The sequence below is a fragment of the Sorex fumeus genome, unplaced genomic scaffold (genome assembly GCF_029834395.1).
Source record: "Sorex fumeus unplaced genomic scaffold, SorFum_2.1 ptg000029l, whole genome shotgun sequence".
Lineage (NCBI taxonomy): Eukaryota > Metazoa > Chordata > Mammalia > Eulipotyphla > Soricidae > Sorex > Sorex fumeus.
In genome coordinates this window covers 3,162,764-3,179,674 of record NW_026606086.1, presented here as the reverse complement: position 1 = coordinate 3,179,674, position 16,911 = coordinate 3,162,764, and the positions used below count along the sequence as shown (strand labels likewise).

General features: G+C 53.1%; 1 pseudogene; it reads right to left on the bottom strand.

Annotated features, from left to right (window-relative positions):
- The window catches only part of LOC130024589 (vacuolar protein sorting-associated protein 33A-like), a 31,722-nt pseudogene that overhangs the window by 5,499 nt on the left and 9,312 nt on the right, over nt 1-16,911 (bottom strand).

Genomic DNA, 16,911 nt, shown 5'->3' with positions numbered 1-16,911 from the left:
ACAAACCTTGTTGGGCCTCATAGGATGGGGGTGGAGCCAGTCCTGTCCTCCCCGTCCCCAAGAGACCCCAAGTCATTGCCCACGAACGGCCTTTCTGGCTCCTGATCAAGCTGCTTAACGATCATGATCCCAGAGACTCAGGAGCAATTCTCGGGAACCCAACAGGTTTTGACAGAAATCCCTCCAGATTTAAGTGTTCAAATGTCAGAATTTCAAAATCGTGCGGCCAGCACTGCAGCCACGAAACATCATATGTTATTCATAACCAGCAACAGAAAACAAATTGTCTACTGTTGCCTTTTCAGCAGATCTGAGTGTTGGGGCAAAATCTCAAATAAATATGGTGGGTCTGGTGTCAAAATATTGAATGTGATCAAAGTAGAGAGAGAGTAATGTGGAAATCATCTGCCTCACTGGTAGGGGGAGGGTGTGGGATGGGGATATACTGGGGTTGTTGGGGGTGGAGAATGGGCACTGGTGAAGGTACAGGTGTTTCATTGTATGACGGAGACTTAGACCTGAAAGCTTTGTAACTGCTCTCAGGGGGATTCAATAAATAAAATCATAAAAAGTGAAAAAAAAAGTAAGGTGGAGTTCATGCAGAATTCAATCAGCTAATCAGTGGCTGGATAAATAGCAGTACTCCTACATAAAAAAAAAAGAGAGAGAGAAGTAGAGAGAGAGAGAAATCCAGAAAAACGCGGCAAATCTGTACCCCAAGCACACTACTCCCCAAACGATCCGTTTTCCCCCACCCGAGATAAAGCCGACACGCTATGGGTCACATCCTCCTGCCACTGACCCCCAAAACCCGATGCTCCCTCCTCCCACCCTAGGGACTGATGGCACAAACTCCATCTTTGTGTCACGCCATACATGACACATTTGTCACTAGCACCTTATGACTCATTTCAGAACCTCAACAGAAGCCACAAAGATGGGGAACACTGCTCAGGGAGCACCATGCAGGGGCTCCTCAGACCTTCCCTCTACCTTTGTCCCCTGCCTGTTCTGGGGAAGATGTATAGACAAATGGCCGGGGGTTGAGAACAGAGGAACCAAGCTGGGAGGAAGCGGGTGCTTGTGTTTTGTTTTCTCTGGTGGCCTCTAACTACGGTTCCTCTTAAGAGACAAAGAAGGCCACAAATAAGCAAACACTCTGACCTCGGTTAGCACCCAACTCTGATTGAACGCCAAGATCTGCTCTAAATGAACTTTGAAAGGGCAAGCTAAATATCTTTCAGGGAAGCAAATAACCTTGGGGGTTATCTGCTCTGGTACTAAAAATGGGGGGGAAAAAGTCTGTTTTGTATTTCTTGAAAATGTAAGCTTGACTCAAAGGCAGTTCTATTTCATCCCGCGGTACAAATGCTTCCTCCCAGCTAGAGCTTTGGCTCACGTCTGTCCAGCATTTTCTGGACAGGGAAACACCAGCCCTGGGAGCTGTGGCGTGATGGGCAGCACCACACACCGTTCTATGAGGAAGTTACATAAAAATCAGTCTTCCGGTCCAAACAAAATGTCAGGAGCTGCAGACACAGTTCAAGACTATATATAGCCTGAAGGCACAGGACATATGCAAATGGCATCTATTCACTGCCATCAGCCAGCCCAGTCACCCACCTCACGCTGGCATTCAACTTCAAAATATCCAGATAGAGGAAATTGTCACATGTAAGGGGGAAAAATCAGAGTTAGCAAGAGCTCGAAGAGAAGAGCAAGCCGGCAAACAGGACTGAGAGAAGGTGACCGGAGGTGAGGCAGGTCTTTGGCCTAACCCAGGTCCTAGCCCCAGCTGCCCTGCAGAACCCGCCAGGGGCGACCTCACATGCCTTGGAAGACTCACGGGCACCCCACATGCTATAGAATCCCCCCAACGCCCACAGTCGCTCAGTTCTGACTCACACCCGCCCTTCCATGCAAAAGACCCGAAGGAACAAGAATCCCAGGTCGAAGCTTCTAGTATTGGGGCTGGAACGATAGTACAGCAGTGAGGGCATTTGCCTTGCATGCAGCCAACCTGGGTTCGAATCCCAGCACCCCACATGGTCCCCTGAGCACTGCCAGGAGTAAATCCTGAGTGCAGAGCTAGGAGTAACCCCTGTGCATCACCGGGTGAAAAAATTAACAATAAAAAAATAACACCGTGGAGATGTGCAGACTGGGGGCAGGGTGTAGAGGGAGACCTCCCAAAGAGTAGCCCAGAGTGAGTATAACATCCCCAAAGATTCCGTAGGATGAGTCCGCCAGGTCTGGGGTGCAGCCTCACACTTCAGTCTAAGCCACCCTGGTCAGGATGTCCAAAGTGTCCTCAGAAAACGACCTGAAACTCTGCATTGGAGCAGAGTACAGAGGATGATTCAGGGAAAGGAAAGCATTAGGGGGCATCTTTCGAACTGCTCAGGGGCCCAGGTGACTGTTCAGAGCGGGAACTGTGTCTGCCTGCGGACAGCTAAGCCGGCTCCTGCCCGGCCCTGCCCAGCCCCGAGCACCCAAACAAAACATTCATTTTGAAAAACGGCGTATTACTACAGAGACACCTCTAACAACTCCCACCCGGCGAGCCTCAGGGAATACCCCTGGCTCTGCACTCAGGAATTATTCTGGTGGTGCTTCGGGGATCATATGGGATGCCGGGGATTGAACCTGGGTCAGCTGCGTGCAAGGCAAATGCCCTCCGAATGTATATAGCTCCAGCCCTTGCAATTCCTCTTTAAAAGTCCCTAGGGTCATATGTGGTGGTGTGTGGGACCCTCCTGTCCTGAACCCGGGGCTCCCCAGGTGATGCTGGGGCTCTAGCCCTCTAAGCTATCTCCACACCACCCAGAATTCCGTAAGTAAAGTGAAAAAAGTAAAGGCCCTCCCATTGTTTGTCCATTTGCTCGAGCGGGTCCAGTAACGTCTCCATTGGAGACTTTGTTGTTACTGAGTTTGGCATATCGAATACATCACGGGGAGCTTGCCAGGCTCTGCCTGGCGGATGAGATACGCTTGGTAGCTTGCCGGGCTCTCCGAGAGGGGTGGAGGAATCGAGCTCGGGTTGGCCATGTTGGCTGCATGCAACGCAAACGCTCTGCCGCTGTAATATCGCTCCAGCCATAACTCCGTATTAAAAAAAAAATTTGTTTACGTTAACCACAGTGGCCGATGGCACAGCGAGGCCCGGGTTCTTTCTCTTAAGGTGCTGCTGAGACCAACATGCTGAGGGGAAAGGGTGCCCGGAAATCTGGTGATGCACCTGCGTTCTAGAAAGGTCGTGTCTTGAGACCAGCAGCAGCAGTACCACAAATCAACTCACACACCCAAGAAAGCAGGGAAACGCGGTCACATCTCAAACACACCTGCACAAGCTTCCAATGGCAGAGGGCGCAGAGGGCGTTGACAGGCACTGGGAGCGTTGGGGCCGTGCACGGGTTCAGGCTGACTCCCTGGCTTGGCACTGGGGGTGACACTTGGCGGGGCTTGGGGGACCTATGGGGTGCTTGGGAACGAACCCGGGTCTGCCAGGGGCAAGGCAAGTGCCCTACCCACCTTACTATCTCTCTGGCCCTGGTATGCTGTTTTTAGAAGACATTATCAAGCCAATGTGTTTCCCCCTTGCATCTTCCCCTTCATTCCAGTATTTATTTTCCCTTTCCCTCCCTTTCTCGCTGAGGCTGAGGGTCGCACACTCTAGATGGTGGTTACCCACTTGGGGGGTGAGGGGTCTCATTCGGCCTGCCAGAACTTCAGCCATGCCCAATTTTCCCTTTTTCCAGTGAAGAATATGCCATAGGAAAAACATCTGGTTGAAAACTCACATAAATCAATGCTTTTGGGTCTACAGATACTCTTAAGGGACTAAGCATGGAGAAACCTCACCGCACAGAAGATAGAGCCAGAGTTCTGGTCCGGGCGCCCGTAAGAGCCAAGCTGACACTTCGAAAGAGAAATTTTTCAGAAGTGCTCCCTGTCACAAAGATAGCAAACAAAACATATAAAATCATATTTGTAAACAAAAATCCACCTTTCAGAAAAAGACAACATTTAAAAAAGAAAATGTCCGGGCGGCCCGACAGATAGTTCAGTGCGAAGGTGCTTGCCAGGCATCAAAGAGTCAAATATGGACCCCTGAGGACCCCCAAGAGTAACCCCTGAGCATCACCAGGTGAAGCCCCAAGCAAAAACCAAAGCAAAGCAAATAAATAAATATGTGCTGAAAATAACCAGTAGGAAACAGGCTGGGACGGGCGTGTGGGAGAAACAGAATTTCCCGCACACCCTGCACCCAGCCATGAGGTCACACTGCAGAACCTCAAGAGTTTGAATGAAAAATGTAAGCAATTTTATTTCTAAAAATGAGAATGTAAGAAAAGAGTCTTCAGGTCTTGCCAAGACTCAATCAAGGGGAAAGGCGGGTCACGAAAACAAAATCACTCACAAACCTACGTTTCTTCTGCAGGCACCTGGGCAGCGGCTGCCGCTCCTTGAAGTTGGGACCCGGGAGGATGTGCAGAAATTCCTCGATTCTGCGCCAACCAGGCTGGGAGAGCAGCTGGGACAGCCGCATGCTGAGGGAGGCATAGCCGAGATGTGCGTGGGGTTCTGCGGAGGATTCGAGAGGGACACCTGGAGTCAACCAACTCTCTCTGCCCAATGGGCCATGGGATCTTTTTGTGTTTGTTTGTTTCAGTGGAGGCCATACCCTGCGGTGCTCAGGGCTCCCTCCTGGTGCTGCACTCACGGATCACAACCTGGGTTGGCCGCATTAAAGGCAAACGTCCTCCACGCTGCCATCCTGGATTTGACTTTGGGGAGGAACACAGTGTGCTCCAGCCTACCCTGCTCAGCCCTGCCATCTCCACCCTCTACCCAATTTCCCAATCTCTCTCTTCTCTCCTTCTCTCTCTCCCCCCCCCCCCCCGCCCCTACAGCTTTATGGATCAGACCTGGTGGTGCAGAGCTGACGCATGGCTCTGCCCTCACCTCTCCTGGCCCTGAGTCCTTCTGTCTCAAACCAATCTCAGAAAGCTGCTTGGTGCCCCTGTGTGCTGGAAGGTGCCAGTGCCCGGCAGGATGTGCAGAGGGCAGGTGCGTGGCCAAACCCCAGCACCGCTGGGTCTGAACATTCAATTGTCTGCCCGGGAAAGATTCCATCCGACCCCCACAGAAGAAAAACTGTTCATCGATTTGGTGAGAAACTTCTACTATAGAAACTTGGCCCACTGGGGGGAGGGAATGTGGAGAGCTCTAAGCCCAGCCAAGCTACTCTCAGGCATTCTTCCAGGGGGCGAGGCCCCAGGGCACAGCCAAGCCCAAATCTCCCAAGGGTGAGAGTGACAGCCCCCAGCATCACAGACACCCCCAGTCTGAAACCCCCCCTCTCTCACAGTGACTCTGAATCCAGCAGCCGCAACTGCCCACAGTGAGTCAGTTGTGTTGGTCCCCAATCCTCTTACTTGAAGCTGGCCTTTTCCCTGACCAGAGGCTTCCTTGAGTCCAGACCAGCCTCCCCCGCCCTGAGGCCTAAGTGGACAAGGGCCCCCGCTTCCCACCCCCCAGCCGCCATTTTCAAAGAGCATCCCCCAAATAGCCCCTCTCAGTCCTGGCTTCTGCAAGGGCAGCGCCTTCCCACCAGCAGGATGCCACACCACTGGGGAAATGTGTGTGTGTATGTCTATGTATGTGTCTGTGTGTGTATGTTGGTACACATGCATGTGCGTGAAGGCTCAGCTCACCTATTAGATGGCGTGCATGTGCATGCGTGTGCATGAAGACTCGGCTCACCTGCTCATTCACATCGTCCATCCAGAGGCGCAGGGTCTTCTGGATGGTGGTGTAGTTGTTCCTGCCCCCCTGCTCAGGCCGCAGCAGCCCGGCCTTCTCCAGGTTCTGTAATGTCAGGATGTGCTCGTAGCCGTATGTCTGCAAGAGAAGTTGGGGAGCCTGCTAGATCTCCCACTTCCGAAGAGGGAGCGAAGATTTTCACTCTCATTTTGATACTATTGTTTTTGAGTCATACCCGGCAGCATGCAAGACAAGTGCCTTACCCCTTTCTAGCTCTTGGTTTGTTTGTTTTTTTTGTTTGTTTGTTTGTTTTGCTTTTCAGGTCACACCCGGCGATCCTCAGGGGTTACTCCTGGCTTTGCACTTAGGAATCACTCCTGGCAGTGCTCGGGAAACCATATGGGATGCTGGGAATCGAACCAGGGTCGGCTGCGTGCAAGGCAAACGCCCTACCCGCTGTGCTATTGCTCCAGCCCCTTTCTAGCTCTTTGGACCCCACATTTTCACTTTAAAGTCAGAATGCATGGGCCCAACGTAAGGAAGATAGATGACAGTGTACTGAAATAACTGAGTAAGAAAAGGAGGCCAACCACACCTCCTGACGTGCTATTGTCCAGATGTCTCCTTTGTTTTGTTTGCTTTTGCCCCCCCCCCCACTTCCTGTGCTCAGGGATCAGTGCTGGTGGGGCTCAGGGGACTCATATGGGTGCCAGGGATCGAGCCTAGGTGGGCCACGTGCAAGGCCAACTGCCTTTTTAAAAAATTTCCCCCTTGGCAAATGAGTCACTTAGAAACACTGACCTGGAGAATTTCTCTTTTGTAATAATCCAGAACCTTCTGCTTGACCCCACTGTTGCACACCGACTGCAGGCAAATGAGCCTGAGCACCTTGATGAGTGGATGCTTCTGGGCGATGCAGTCCTCCATGTAACTGTTGACCTAGAGTCGTGGCAGATTCATGTGTGAGAGCCGGGTCTGGGCCTGCAGTCCTGGGCGTTCCCCGGCCCCTGAGAGGCCCAATCAAGGAGAGGCTGGAGATTGGCTCATACTCCTGCCCACACTCCCTGGACAACCTAAGCTCCGGGGCTAAGGGCGGCGGGTGCAACTGTCCCACTTGTCAGCGACACCTGAGCAGCATCAGTAAAGTAGCAGGGACTGTGGGGAATTTGGGCGCTTGCTTGCTGCAAGTGAGAATGCGGGATTTATTGACAGGCAGACAGGAAAAGGGATCATATAACCCATGCTCTTAAATTATCCGTGATGGGCTTCAATAGTCTTGGGCTTCAGGGCTGGGTCTTGTTTCTCTGAGGACAGCGAACAGCAATGGAACACACGCACACACACACACGAAATGGAACACACACACACATGCACGCACACACACTATGGAACACACACACACACACACACACACATGCACACACTACCCCCGGTCAACAGAAACCTATCCCTTGGCAGAATCTCTTTCCGCACATTTTGCACTGCCCTGACAGGCATTTAGGCCAAACGCAGCAATCAAAGCGATTCCTTTCCTACCTCGAGTTCTGTTTGCCAATCTCGTTAACTATCGGCTAAAACAGTTTTAGTGTTCACGTACCTGATCAGTGTCTATTCCAGACATAAACTCCTGCTCCACGGTTAACATATCAAAGAAGTCTTCAGACGCTGAAACATAATTAACACACGAGCAACTCAGAAGTGGGAGAAATGAGCATTTCTCCCAGAGGCATGCAAAGTAGCAAGCAAGCACCAAGTTTAAGTCATCACCCGGAAGGCACCTTCCAGTACAGAGAGGCTGACAGCCTGTGCCCCGAGGTGCGCCTAGACACAGAGCCCCGGGGCCTGGGCCCTAGCAGCTTCCCCTTCACACTAATTAAAGCAATTTCCCAAGGGCATTTTACTTTGGTTACTTTGGGGGCCACTCCCGGTGGTGCTCAGGGATCACTCCTGGCAGGCTTCGGAGACCATATGGGACTCCGGGATCCAACCCGGGCCGGCTGTGTGCCAGGCATTGCAGTACCGCTCCAACTCCAGCTCCTCGCCACATCAGACTGAAACCAACCTCAGCAAGTATTGCCAGGTCTGGCGAAGCAGTGCTGGCGCCACCCAGAGCCTGGGAGAGTCCTGCTGCACCACCTGACCCCGTAGAACCCAACAGTCACACTCGGAACATTTCTGTGAGGACACAGCGGCTGGCACAGGGAACAATGCACAAGTGAAAAAGTAGCCGGGGGCCCCCCCAGAAGTAGCAGGGAGCCAGTGACACACCCTGAGCCTGAGCCCGGGACAGGGCACTCACTCGTTACGTCCCTGATGAGCTCGGCGATGGAGGTGTGGTTGGCCAGGGAGCCCCGTGTCACCTGCATGTGGGGTAGCTGGGAGAGAATCTGCTTGATCTCGCCCACCGTCTTGGCGTTGTGCCTTTCCTGAGGGAGGGGAGAAGGTCACGACAGTACTGGGGACAGCACTCAGGGCCTTGCACACCTGTGTGTGTGCGTGTGCGCACAAGCACACACACACATACACGCACACACACACACACACACACACACACACACACGGGGCATGCCCCTGACACTGCCAAAGCAGTGCTGGGAATGCACCCAGGCGACCCACCCTCCCACGCCCCCCACACACACACAATGTGCCCCAGCTCCAGCCCTGGTTGCCAAGAGTGCATTTTTAAGAATTTGGGTCTTTGGGTTGCCCAGGGCATGTTTGAATCACGTGCAAGGCAGTGCCCTGGCCTTCCTCCTGGCCTGGCACTCAGGGATCACTCCTGGCATGCACCGGGACCACATGGAAGGCTGGGGAGTGAGTCCAGGTCAGCTGCATGCAAGGTAAGCGCCATACCCGCTGTGCTATCACTCCGGCTCCCCCAACTTAATTTTTAGTGTGAGAAATGGACACAAAAGGAATTAGGCTATAACCAGATCCCACAGCCACATGAAAATAGAAAAGGCAGGTTGGTGGGTCCAGGTACTGCGACAGCCACATCCTGTAGCACTGGGAGACCATGTGGACGGGAGGGAGCCCAGGGCCCACGCAGGCCACACCTGACACTGCATGGTCCCTGCCAGGGATGTGGAGCTCAGCAAACTGTGCCTTGAAGCCACAAAAGCTAACGATCATATAGCCTGAGACCTCAACAATAGCAAATCAAGTGTAAAACGTTTCCTGGGTTCAAGCTATACAGTGTGGGAGGCGCTTGCTCAGTGCCCGGCCTCCCCACAGAACCCCGAGGCCTGCCAGGAGCCAGCCCTGAGCACTGGCAGCGGGAAGGGAGGGAACTGGACACCATGGCGAGCTCGGAGCTGGAACAGTGAATGCCGGACACTTCTTATCCATAGCTTTATAAGTCACGGTGAGGAAATAAAAAATTGAGGAACAAAACCCAAGTGAGACAAAAGCAACTTCAGAAATACAACAACAATGGGGTCAGAGTGACAGAACAGTGGCGAGGTGCTTGCCTTGCATGCGGCCAGCCTGGGTTCGATCCCCAGCATCCCATGTGGTTGCCTCAGCCCACCAGAAGTGATCCCTGAGCGCAGAGCCAGGAGTTAGCCCTGAGCACCTCTGGGTGTGCCTCCCCTCAAAAAACAAACAAAAAAAAAAACCCAAAGAAATACAAATACTGATATTGTGGAGATAACTCCTAAAAAAGATGAAATCAGGAAATCACCCTTCAAGGGAAAAAGTGATTTTTAAAAACTTCCCCCAGAGTTAAAAAATTCAGCTTCTATCATTTTACTGATTCAGGTTTCAAAAGTGAGCTGAACCCAAACTAAATGAGCAGCAGGAGGGCGCGAGGTGCTAACGAAGCTGGGGGCCGGGGACTGTGCTCTCATTATCACACGCCTTCCCAGCCTGCTCCGGCTGAACCCGGATTCCGTAGATGCAGGAGCTAGTGGAGATGCCGCCACCGCCAGCAGCTGGGAGGAAGGAGGGAGGGACAGGGAATGCAGATGATGACTGGCAAAGGACCTGACACCAGAAGAGGGCCTGGCACCACCTTTCCCCGGGCGCCCACAGCCCGCCTGCCGCCTGGCGCCAGGCCCCAGTCACCTCAAAGGCGGCCAAGATCACCTTGGCCTTCTTGCTGAGCACGGCGCCCACGGCGTTGAAGTTGCGGTCTTGGATCTCAGCGTAGAGCTCCTCGGCTGAGTTCAGCGGCAGCTTCTTGGACTCTGTGGGCAGGTCCTGCCCGTCACCCTGCCTCTTCAGGGCGAATTTCTCAGGTGGCAGCTTTACATGACCTGCACGGGAGGGGACACCCAAGTGAGACTCCAGAGACTTCCTGTCAGGGGAGAGCACTGGGCTTTGAGTCACTAGATGCGCACGAGCGTAGGACGCTCACGCTTTTCACGCACGGCTTCCCTGGCCTGGCCCGCGGGACGCCTCCTGCCACTGCCAGCCCGAACTGAACTCAGGATGGGGCCACCCGAGGAAACATGCCCCAGGGCGGCCTAACTGCAGGTCTGTCCTGCTGGCGCGTGCAAGTGCATGCCATCTATACCGCCATTTCAACAAGACAAGAGGAGCCCAGGATGGGGCTGGAGTGATAGCACAGCAGGGAAGGTGATTGCCTTGCACGGGGCAGACCCAGGTTCGAGTCCCAGCATCCCATATGGCCCCCTGAGCACCGCCAGGAGTAACTCCTGAGTGCAGCACCAGGAGTAACCCCTGTGCATTGCCAAGTGTGACCCCTGTCACTGTCCTCCCATTGTTCATCGATTTTGCTCAAGCGGGCTCAGTAACGTCTCCATTTTGAGACTTGTTACTGTGTTTGCCATATAGAACACGTCACGGGTAGCTTGCCAGACTTTGCCATGCAGGCAAGATACTCTACGAAAAAGAAAAAGAAAAGTCAAAAGAAAAACAAAAACAAAAACAAAAACAAGATCCCAGGAATCATTTCAGCATGGAAGTTTGCTTGAGGCCGGAGACAGCTCTGACGGCTTCTTTCCTTTCTGTTTCCTTTCTCTGATTTTGGGGCCAAACCTGTCAGTGCTCAAGGCTTATTCCTGGCTCTGTGCTCTGGGCTAATTCTTGGCAGTGACTGGGGGAACCATATGCGGTCCTGGGGACCAAACTCACCCTAACTGCTGCACTGCCTCTAGCTCCAAGTTGGTTCCTTTCAAAAAATCATCTCCTCCACTTTCAACACAAATCCCGACGTGTCTACACACAATCAGCTCCACTGCTGTGGGTCCAGAGAGACGGGTCATCGGGGGCAGCTCACGCTCAAATCCAGCTGTCTGTTCCTCTGAGCACTGCCCCGTGTGGGCCCTGAGCACTGTGGGGTGGGTGCTGAGAATCATAAAGCAACAAGAAGAACTCCTGCATCGGAGAATGTGGGAGAGAAAGTGAACGACGGAAGAAAAATACTTCTCGGATGCTTTCCAAATCCTAAGCCCCTCAGAACAGCCCGGGCACCAGCGTCTGGAGACAGCACGCCACGGTGGCCGCGGGACCCGGGGCCTGAGCACATGCTGAGATACACGAGGTCGGCCAGACCTCGCATTCCAGCTCAAAGCAGAGGGGCAGCTGCTGGCCCAGGCAGCCTGCACGCAGCTCCTGCACGGACCTGCCATCGCTCTCGGTCCAGCCACGGGCGCAGAGCTGGGGGGTTATGGGGAAGCCCAATTTCTCCTTGTTTTTCAGATTTCTCTTAAATTTTTCTTTTTTGGGGGGTCACACCCAGCAATGCACAGGAGTCACTAGTGGCTCTGCACTCAGGAATTACTCCTGGTGGTGCTCAGGGGACACTATGGGATGCTGGGAATCGAACCCGGGCTGAGCCGCGTGCAAGGAAAATGCCCTACCCGCTGTACTATCACTCCAGCCCTCTCCCTTAATTAAATGTTTCATCAGAAGTAAGTGTGTGATGTGAAGAGACTGTGAGCTCCCAAAACGCCTTCCCCCCGGAGGCACCCTACAAGCCCCATCTCTCACACCTCCGCACCAGCCACCCCAGCACCTCTGCCAGATCCCTCGAGGGACTTGCAGAAGCACCAGGAGGTGGGGACCCCTCGCACGGGGTGCTCCTGTGCCAGTGAAAGCTCGGAGCAGGATTCTGGGGAGGGACTGTGTGTGTGGCATCACCCCCAGCCGCTGCCAGGCACAGCCCCGGTGGCCCCAGGGCAACGGACTGGCCCCACAGAGCAGAATATCACCGAGATCAGCCCCACAGTCCCTTGGGCACTGATTACGACTGTCCCCACAAAAGGAAGCAACTTAAGAAGTTATCCTTTGGAACAACTGGTAAAAAACAAACCGGAGGAAGCGTTCAGCATAGGAGAAGGAACACATGGAGGGTGCGGGATCCCGGAGGAAAAAAAAAAAGAAAAAACAGGTTCCAAAAAGAGCCGTGATCACCGGCAAGTTCCAGATGGAGTAGGCGCCGCATCCCGCCTCCCCCAGATGGAACCCCAGTGACCAGAAGCCTCTACAAACACAGCTCGAGTATGCGGGAACGAGGACTTTTTCTCAAATCTGCTGGACTACACCTCCCAGGTAACCTCTGATTCCGGAAGTCACGCCCACAGCCCGCCCCCCAGCGCCATCTTTGAAGCGTTCAGCATAAGAGAAGGAACACATGGAGGGTGCGGGATCCCGGAGGAAAAAAAAAAAAGAAAAAACAGGTTCCAAAAAGAGCCGAGATCACCGGCAAGTTCCAGATGGAGTAGGCGCCGCATCCCGCCTCCCCCAGATGGAACCCCGGTGACCAGAAGCCTCTACAAACACAGCTCGAGTATGCGGGAACGAGGACTTTTTCTCAAAACTGCGCGGCCGCATAAGCGGCCGCGCGACATCTCTCTATATACAAACTGATCAATGAGAAGTAAACCACCCAATCTTTCTCCCTGAAAATCAGAGTTAAGTTTGGAGCACGGCCACAGCCCCAGAAACACAAGGACTTAATGCAGAACCCAGCAGCTTAGAGCAGAAAAGTGAACGGACGATGAGTTAACCCAGGCCATCATCTCTGCCCAGAGGGGAAAGGGTATTGCCCCATTCGCCCTCTCTTCTCTGGAAAGAAGGATGGCGGCCGCATGGGAGCCTTGTGGACAGCAGGTATGAGCCGGGGGTGTGGGGGCGACTAAAACCTCATGGGAAGGGGGGCGTTCCGGTCCGTCCTTCACGCCCTACCGAGGTCACCAGTTGCCCCCCATGAGCGGCTCTCCAGCACAGCCACAGCCCCAGAAGCACAAGGACTTAATGCAGAACCCAGCAGCTTGGAGCAGAAAAGTGAACGGACTATGCGTTGATTCAGGCCATCAAGTCTGCCGGAGGGGAAAGGGTGTTGCCCCATTCGCCCTCTCCTCTCTGGAAAGAAAGATGGCGGCCACATGGGAGCCTTGTGGACAACAAGTATGAGCCGGGAGTGTGGGGGCGACTAAAACCTCATGGGAAGGGGGGCGTTCCGGTCCGTCCTTCACGCCCTACGGAAGTCACCAGTTGCCCCCCACGAGCGGCTCTCCAGCACGGCCACAGCCCCAGAAGCACAAGGGCTTAATGCAGAACCCAGCAGCTTGGAGCAGAAAAGTGAAAGGACTATGTGTTAATCCAGGCAATCATTTCTGCCCAGAGGGGAAAGGGTGTTGCTCCCTTCCACCCTCCTCCCTCTGGAAAGAAAGATGGCGGCCACATGGGAGCCTTGTGGACAGCAGGTATGAGCCGGGGGTGTGGGGGCGACTAAAACCTCATGGGAAGGGGGGCGTTCCGGTCCGTCCTTCACGCCCTACCGAGGTCACCAGTTGCCCCCCACGAGCGGCTCTCCAGCACGGCCACGACTCCAGAACACAGAAACCAATTTCTTAACTATCTGACTTTCAGTAGAAATACTTCCAGGGTCAATAGGTAAAATAGCAGAAATCCAAAACCAACATTTAATTCTTGAACCCAGCTGTAGAAAGCAAATCACTTCACAATGCTTTTTCAGCATGTCTGATTTGGGGGGGGGGGGTAAACTCTAAATAATAGTGGTGAATCTTATTGAAACAATGAATATAATCAAAGCAGATAGAGTGTTAACTAGAATTCATCTGCCTCACAGGGACGGGGAGGGGTGGGGGGTGGGGTTTTATTGGGGTTCTTCAGGGTAAAAAATAAGTATTGGTAAAGGGAAATGTGTTTGATATTTGCATGACTGAGACATAAACCTGAAAGCTTTGTAACCTTTCCCACAGTGATTCAATAAATAAATTAAAAAAAAAAACCGGAAACACCCCCATAATCATGAAAGAGCAGGAAAACGCTTTGTTGTGTGGAAATGCCTCCATGTGTGGTCCTGTTCTGCTTCCGTGGCCGCTGTCACTGAGCCACGCATTCACCACTGCAGTGACATACACACTAACACACACGAACACACACACGCACACACACACCATCGCAATCCACTCTGCGATAACCAGCTTGGCACACTGGACAGACAGCACTGTCTGGACTTGGCCAACACTCAGCAGCTGCAGGGCTCTGTGTCCCCAGAGAGACCCCATGCAGTTAGCTGCATCCCCGTCCTTCCAGACCGGGGCTCTATCCCCAGGGCTGTTTCCCCAGCCCCCGGCCAGGGCCACTCCTGAAGTCGCCGGAGTTACCCCTCTTGCGGCCTGGGGCTCCGTATTATGAAGAAAAGACACGAATCAGACTGTGGGAAACTTCTCAGACTGTATCCCAGCAGGAGATACTCCCGGCTCAGTGCTCACTGGACGAGGCAGGAGCGCGGATGGAACCGAGCGCTGGCTGTGCGCCTGGCACTAGCCCCGTGAGCTTTCCTAGCCCCCACTCAGATCTGAAATGCTACAGAATCTAACACCCGGGGCCAAAGCCCCCTGACCTCAGACCCAGGCACCCCTCAGAAACGCTCTATTCCTCACGCCTCCCTGGGCGGCCTGAGCAGCGGGGCTGCACACCGCATGGCCCTCTGCACAAGGCCTTCGCCTCAGTTTCCCCGATGGTGTCCTGGCTCGAGCTCGCTTTAACCTTGGGCTGAAAGTCAGTGCCTGACATTTTCAAGTATTCTGACTTATACACAAAGGCCGCACCTTTAAAAACAGACACTTTTGAGATTGATTTTACTCAGCTAACCTATTAGTAAATGATGTCGCTTCACTTACTGTTCTGGAAGCCATAAATTTCATCGATGAATCCTTCGTATGTCAGCTGAGTCGCAAGGGGCGTTAATGAATCCACATTTCAATCAAGCAACAAGAGGTTATCAAAAACAGGAAATATTGAATTCTGACTTTCTGTAAACTCTCTCTTCATCCTCATCATCATATTGGCCACTTGCTGGGAACAAAGTACAGAATCAGGGAGAGCCTTTTTAGCAATGGGCAGATTTTAAAATGAAGCTAAAAAGAGCCCGGCAATCCAAAATTTAAAAATAAGGCGGAAAAAAATGGAACAATAAAATAAAACAAGACAGGCCCGAGACAGTATGGTAGGTAGGATGCTTGCCTTGCAGGTGGCTGACACAGGTTCAATTCCTGGCACCACGTACGATCCCTCAAACCCTGCCAGGAGTGAGCCCCGAGCACTGCAGGGTATGGAGAGGGCGGGAGGAGGGAGAGGGCGAGAGAGGGAGGGAGAGTAGGGATGGAAAAGAAAAGATAAAGAACAGAAAAGAGAAAAGGAAAGAGGGCTGGGAGACAGCAGAGGGGCCAGGGGTCACGCCTTGCACGCAGACAGACTCATTTTGGTGGCCCGAGCACAGAGCCAAGAGCACTGCGAGGTGGAGCCCCAAACCCCACCCGCAGGAGAGAGGCCTCCCTCCCCGCCCCGGCTCACCCTGGCGCACTCGCCCTTGCCGAAGATCTAGGGGATGGTCCCGTACAGGCCAGCAGCTTCATCAGGCCCTTGGTCGCGTGGTACAGGCCCATCTCGTCGCTGTCCAGGCAGCACTCCTGTGGGAGAGGGCCAGGCGCGTGGGCACAGGCTCTGTGAGTCAGCACCGAGGCCTCAAGGCAGCAGCTCTACTGGGGGCAAGCATTGCTGGGCGGGCGAGGAAAGGCTGGCTTCCACCAGAAATCTGGTGATGCACCTGCGTTCTCGAAAGGTCGTGTCTTGAGACCAGCAGCAGCAGTACCACAAATCAACTCACATGCCCAAGGAATGCAGGGAAACGTGGTCGCGTCTCAAACACACCTGCACAAGCTTCCAATGATAGAGGGCGCAGAGGGCGCAGACAGGCACTGGGAGCTTTGGGGCCGTGCACGGGTTCCGGCTGACTCCCTGGCTTGGCACTGAGGGTCACACCTGGCGGGGCTTAGGGAACCGTATGGGGTGCCAGGGAACAAACCCGGGTCTGCAAGGGACAAGGCAAGTGCCCTACCCACATTACTATCTCTCTGGTCCAGTACGCCGTTTTTAGAAGACATTATCAAGCTGATGTGTTTCCCCCTTGCATCTTCCCCTTCATTCCGGTATTTATTTTCCCTTTCCCTCCCTTTCTTGCTGAGGCTGAGGGTCGCACACTCTAGGTGGTGGTTACACACTTGGGGGGGGGGGTCCCCACTCGGCCTGCCAGAACTCCAGCCATGCCCAATTTTCCCTATTTCCAGTGAAGAATGTGCCATAGGAAAAACATCTGGGTGAAAACTCAAATAAATCAATGCTTTTGGGTCTACAGATTATCTTAAGGGATTCAGCATGGAGAAACCTCACCCCACAGAAGAAAGAGCCAGAGTTCTGGCCCGGGCACCCCTAAGAGCCAACCTGACACTTTGAAAGAGAAATTTTTCAGAAGTGCTCCCTGTCATAAAGATAGTAAACAAAACATATAAAATCATATTTGCAAACAAAACACAACCTTTCAGAAAAAGACAATATTTAAAAAAGAAAAACTCCGGGAGCCAGATAGATAGTATAGTGGGAAGGTGATTCCCTGGCATCAAAGAGTCAAATATGGACCCCTGAGGACCCCCAAGAGTAACCCCTGAGCATCATCAGGTGAGGCCCCAAGCAAAAACCAAAGCAAAGCAAACAAATAAATCACTTATCACTTAATCACTTAATCCCCGTTATTCATCGATTTATTCGAGCGGGTGCCAGTAATGTCTCCATTCATCCCGGTTGCGTGCTAGCATAGCCCAATGGTATCTGTTCGTTCTAGCAACATGCAGAGCCTTAAACCGATCATTT